The sequence below is a fragment of the Humulus lupulus genome, chromosome 8 (assembly GCF_963169125.1).
Source record: "Humulus lupulus chromosome 8, drHumLupu1.1, whole genome shotgun sequence".
NCBI lineage: Eukaryota > Viridiplantae > Streptophyta > Magnoliopsida > Rosales > Cannabaceae > Humulus > Humulus lupulus.
Genome location: NC_084800.1, coordinates 67,778,413 through 67,784,825, shown reverse-complemented (window position 1 = coordinate 67,784,825; position 6,413 = coordinate 67,778,413). Strand labels below are relative to the sequence as shown.

At 35.2% G+C, this 6,413-nt stretch overlaps 1 long non-coding RNA gene across 2 annotated transcripts; it reads left to right on the top strand.

The window, feature by feature from the left end:
• The first annotated feature begins 986 nt into the window (after positions 1–986).
• LOC133797645 (uncharacterized) lies at positions 987–4,917 on the top strand. 2 transcript variants are annotated; one of them, XR_009875672.1, is made up of 8 exons: positions 987–1,348; positions 1,865–2,011; positions 2,712–3,306; positions 3,643–3,722; positions 3,818–3,925; positions 4,058–4,155; positions 4,245–4,489; positions 4,679–4,917. It is a non-coding gene; the product is annotated as an uncharacterized LOC133797645 (long non-coding RNA). The 2 variants fall into 2 exon arrangements; XR_009875671.1 differs by having other exon boundaries at positions 4,245–4,917.
• Positions 4,918–6,413: the final 1,496 nt, after the last annotated feature.

Sequence of the window (6,413 nt, the reverse complement as noted above, 5' to 3'; positions counted from 1 at the left end):
AGAGGTCACAACTTGAGAGGCAAAGTCAACAACAGAGTGAGGCATCTCTTAATGTATCTGGCGTTGATTCTTCCCCGGTCGATCAATACGAGATACTAAGTAAAGTAATCGGGGAGAGATCTGACTGCCAAAGAGGAGTGGGTTATAGGGCGAAAGGGAAGGCAAGAAAGACAACCTCTTGCTCTACAGATCAAAGTCAGTCCCAAGCAAATACTGCTGCTACGCCTAATGAAGATATGACTACTATGGCTCTGATGATGAAGGCAATGCATGAGACACTTCAGAAGGAGGTACCTGAGCAACCCAGTAATCTGTATGACCCACGGTTTGACAGTTTTCTACAGAGGTATTTGCTACCACAATCCGAAGGTGGCTCGCTTCTCAGAGTAACACTGCCAATCCTGACCTTCATACACCGCCACAGCAGCAGTACCAGCCTCATCTACCATATCCACCACATGTGTCTTCGCAACAACCTCCTCAGTATCAAAACCAATACATTTTCACTACAAGAAATCTGATCTTTACCTACCAATATTTTACCTACCAATATATATTGGTAGGTAAAGAGAACCTTTACCCACCAATATTTATTTGTAAGATTTATTGGTAGGTAAATATTGCCAATATTATAATATTTTAGAAGGATGATTATCTACTAATAATATGGGTAAGTAAAGAGTGTTACCCTACACATATACTGGAGGGAAATTTTTTTGCATTTGGCGCCAATATTTCCCTCTTATTATTTTAATTTTTAATAAAAATGATGCTGAGTTGTGTGATGATGTGTTAAAAATATACTACATGTCATCTTATTTATTTTTAACATGTCATATTATTTTTAACAAAGGTTACAAATCTTAAAAACAAATAAACATTACAAAAACAAAAATTAAAATTATATTAATTCTAACTATAGTAAAACCAAAATCATAATAATATATATTTTATCATTTAACGTTTCAGACATAAAAAAATACTCTGGTTGTCTGCCCTCTCTCCCTCTTAGAAAACCAGTCGAAGAAGAAGCGCCCATCCTCAGCGAGAGTACCCCAGAGGCCCCGACGCTGACCATCGCCTGAGAAGAAGCGCCCATCCTCAGCGAGAGTACCCCCGAGGCCCCGACGCTGACCATCGCCTGAGAAGAAGCGCCCATCCTCGCCTGAGAGAAGAACCCATACTCGCCGACCGCCACCTGAGAAGAAGAACCCAGATGTGCACGAGCGGGGTGCCCCTTCCGTCCTCCCCTGAAGCCCAGATTCTTCATAGCGTATCAGATTCTTCATGAATCGAAATCTCGATTCTCAAATCTTGTGGGAGTAAATCATGAACCTGAAAACTTGAGGTAACCCTCCAGCTATATACATATACTTAGATATTATGTGTGTCTTGAAATCTATAAATGGGGGATTTTGTGTTGTTCTTGATAGAGAACAACTTGTTGACATGCTTGGTAGCTGAGAAAATATGGGAAGAAGGAATCATTATATATCTGGATTGTGCGTCTTCAATTTTGTTTCTGGTGTCGGATGTTGGTTCTGTTTTGGTTATTCTTTCTCTAGCTTTATTTTAAATTTTTGGTCTATAGCTTTGTTTATTAATTTGATTACGATGAAATGAAATGTCCTGTTCTCCATTGTTGTTGCTTATTTCATTGGTTGATTTTGGTGTTTTGGTCATGGATACTTTTTGGACATTTTGATTAGTTAATTGTCGAGTTATTTTTCTGAAGTTTGGTTTCTGTTTGATGAAAGCCCAGGCAGACATGTTCATAGACTAGCTTTGCTCTTTTTCAGTGTAATGCATTGTATGACATTATTAATTTGCTATCATTCCTGACATGTGCACTCTACTCTCCCAGAATTTCTTCCGACTATCCCCAGATTTTTGCTTTGCTGATGGGCTTGCATCACTTGCTCTTATGCGCCAAGGGATGAAAGATAAATCTAGTGATGCGGCTTTTGATTGGATTGTCACTGGTGCCTCTATATGCTATCTTGGTGTTGAGGTTTATATCTTCTCAATTTTTTAATGAAATTGTTTTTGGTTTTTTCTCCATTTATAATTTTTTTTTATATTAGAATGGAATACAATTATTCAGAAATATGATGCCAATGAGCAATAGCCTCTGGTTCATAAAGTTATATGTTTAGATGATCTTTTATATTTACATGGCAGCTGGTCAAATAATACCATTTGATTTAAACGTAATTTATACTTGTTTCATGTTGTTAATTGTGGATTATATGACACATGAGACGTGAGGATTTGCATCCTTCTGTCTCAGGTGAATGTGTTAAAATATTTATATTTAAGTTCAAGATGAGTATTTAATGGAGGAATCATAGTTTTGGGGCTTTGTTGGGATAATTTGGCTTGGATAAAAATTAATATTTTTGAGGGAATCAAAGAAGAATTGCTTTCTTTGTTAGATAAACTTCAGTATTGGGGTCTATATGAAGTGATTTGGTTAAAGAATTTAAATAGTATCCTTTTTATGTTGTTAGAAATTTGGGTACTATGTGGTAGTTGCTAAATCTTTGTTATTATGCTAATCTAACAGTGGGCATCTACTCATTTATTTGCATTTTTTTCTATTTGTAATTTTGTAAATGTTTCTGGTTCTCCTATATAAAATGCTAGGTTGAGCCAAGTTTCTCTTTACAATGTAATGCTATGATCTAAGTTGGCCTTTTCACTTGTCACAGAGCATTTGTTACTTCCTCTTGACACTTGGGCTTGAAATCTTGCCTTCCTACAAGGAGTGGTGGAGTATTAAAAGTTTCCAACATGATGGTTCTTCTTATTCAGAACCTCTTCTGGGATCCTCTGCAGAAAAAGTTGCTCTTGACTTTGATGAAGACACAGATGTGGCAATGGAAAGAAACAGAGTACTTTCAGGGTCCATTGAGAATGCTATCATTTACTTGCGTAATCTTTGAAAGGTATGTCTTCATAATCTATAGATAGTTTTGATAGTTCTCAAAGTGAGCTTTTCATCCCCTGATCCCCCCTCTTATAGAAACAAAACTTTTAGTAAGAAAACAAACAAGAGTACAAGTAAGTAGAGAATTGGGTGTCCCTTTAACGAAGAAAGAAAAAACAGCATGAAACTCAGTTCTATTAATTCGAAGGCCTATGTAATCTGTTTCTGTAATCTTTATATATGCTGTAAACTTCAGGTGTATCCTGGAGGAAAAGTGGCAGTGTAGTCTCTATCTTTCTCAGTTCAAGAGGGGGAATGTTTTGGCTTTTTAGGCACAAATGGAGCAGGAAAGACAACCACTCTGTCAATGCTTTCTGGTATGCATTAGTTTTGAACCAAGAGATTCATACATTTTTTTTTTGAAAGCCTGACCTGTGCAATTTAATTCTATTGCTTTGTCATTGGTGGTGATTCTCTCTGTTTGTGTGTTTCCAAGTATTAAAAGAGTACTGTAATGATTTCGTGGAGTTGATCTTTATTCGACCTTTAACTTTTTCTATATGTACTTCCAGCATATTTATATCTATAAGATTAAGAAAATGGGAAAGATTTCAAACGGTTTCCAGTATGAATGATTCATGTATTGCACTACTTAATCAATCAGGGTTCTATTCTATGCTTAGTGTCTGAAACCATAGCCAATTTTACTGCAGGAGAGGAATCTCCAACAGATGGATCAGCTTACATATTTGGGAAAAATATTCGCTCCAATCCAAAGGCAGCTCGTCAGCACGTATGTTGTGATTTTTATTTTAGGTACTCAAAATATTAGACTATTTCTCATAATCATACTGTTGAAAGCTGATTGTCTTTATTATCCATTTTCAGATTGGTTTTTGCCCACAGTTCGATGCTTTGATAGAATTTTTAACTGTCCAAGAGCATCTTGAGCTTTATGCAAAAATAAAAGGGGTGTCAGATTATCGGATAGATGATGTATGTTTTCATCTCAAACTTTCGATCTTTTCTGTCATTGCTACAAGATTAGCTCATTTTGTTCGATATTGTGACAGAAAGATAAAAAATTCAATCCCTTGTTTGTTTGTTTGTTTTTTCAATTCTTAATAGGGGTGAAGGAGTTTGATGCTAGATGGATTGGTTGGGCTGGTGTAAATGTGCCTGATGAGACTGGACAAATTGCACTAACCAAAGCTTTAGCTGAAAAGGTTCAAATAGCTACTTGTCATTATGTAATCTTGTATTTCTAGCTCTATACATACCAGCTACCCTTAACGAAATTGTTCATTGATTGCAGAGGTGCATACCGGTATTTCTTGATGAGGATATTGTTCATTAGTATTACAATGGTTACTGTAACAACATATTGTGGCCACTTTTTCATTATCTTGGGCTTCCACAAGAAGACCGCCTTGCAACCACCCGTAGCTTCCAGTCACAATTCGATGCATACAAGAAGGCGAACCAAATGTTTGCTGATGTAGTGAATGAGAATTATGAGGAGGGAGATGTTGTGTGGTGCCATGATTATCACCTAATATGGTGAAACAACAGAAGGCAATTGTGCCTTCAATTAATTAATTTTGTTTACCATGAGTAACTCAATTGCTATTTCTTTTTCTGGTGCAAATTTTATATATATATATGTATATATAAAAATAAATATAGATATTTTTCATTTCTGTTTATATGCATGTAATTTTGTTTATTTGTTTGTTTTTCCTTGTTTAGATGTTGCACCGCCTCCACCACCTCCAACAGACCAAGTTTCAGATGCAAATTTAAGAGAGTCGCCATCTATTTCAGTTCGGGAGTCACAAGATGATTCTTAGTTTATTTACATTAATTTACTAAGGAATGAACTTTATGAAGTTTTTTTTATTTTGGTAGGGGTAACCTTAAAATGATAACTTTATGATTTATTTTAGTATTGAACATTATAAAGAATTTTAGCATTAAACATTTTATTATTGAATGGTTTTTTTCTAGTTTTTTTCTAATATATAACATTTATAAATAACTGTTATTATCTTTTATCTACACATAACCATTAAATTTGAATAAAATATAAATTGTATAACAAACCAATAAAATAATGCTATGTGGGCTAACAAAATGACACCACGTAGGATGCTACATATGATGCCACGTAGGATGCCACATATGATGCCACGTCATCAGACACATAAAACTACAAAAACCATGTCAGCATACACGTAGGATGCCATGTCATCAAACACGTCATCTGATGACTCATCAATTGATTTATAACTTAGTGGGGTCCACTGATTCTTTTACCTACCAGTGTTAATAAGTGTAGGTAAAGACTCTTTCCCCACTAACTTTTACCTACCAATCTCTACCAATTCAATATTGATAGGTAAACCATATTACCCACCATTAGGCTAGTTTTACCTACACTTACAATTGATAGGTAAATACCCCATTTTCTTGTAGTGTTTTGGACGCTTTTCCTAGTCTCCTCCACTACATTTTAGCTTTACCGATTTTCAAGGAGGATCAATGCAGCCTCCGCTACCTAATGTTAGGTATGGGGAGGTTAAAGGTTCGTCGCAGCAACCATATGTGAGATATGGTGAGTTTGGGGGCGGGTCCCAGCCACAGCCTCGAGATCAGTTTGGGAACCTCATGCTCGGACGATCATCACAGCTACCTTATATTCTTTCACCGCCACAGCCACAGCCGTCGCCCTCACCGCCACAGCCACAGCCACAACCGTCGCCCTCACAGTCACACCAAAATGTTGAAGATGAGGACAATTTCAATATTAATCTTAATGATTTTATTTAGTTATTAGTTTATGTATTTGGACTGAATTAATGATGTATTTATTTTTAATGACAATAGCGATATTAGCTAGGTTGATAAATATTAAAACTATTCACATTAATTTTAATGTTAGTTATGTTTAAATTAATTAAATGCTTATTTTGTTAAATTTTATTATGAATTATTTTTAAAAATAATTAAATTTAATAAATATTAATTTATTTTAAATAAAATTTAAAATATATTTTAAAAACAATATTAGCGGCGGACCCCGCGGCTAATAATAATGCATCTGACAAAGATATTAGCGGCGAGCTCCGCTGCTAATATCCACCGCTAACAATATTATATCAGCGGCGGGTGTGTCAGTTCGCGGCTAATATGTATTAATAGCGACAAATAATTAGCGGCGGGTCACCGCCGCTAATGCTTATTAGCGACAGATGTCACACTTATTAGCGGCGGAGGACCCCGCCGCTAATGTGGTCAATTCTTGTAGTGATTTGGCAGTGACAACAAAATATTATATATTATATGTTTAATATAATATGAAGTATAAGTTTAATCAAATTTTATTTAAGTTATAAAATATATAATTTTATTATTTTTAAATAATTATCATTGTAAAATATCTCAAAAATATCATATTTTAATTTGTTGAATTTAATTTTATTTA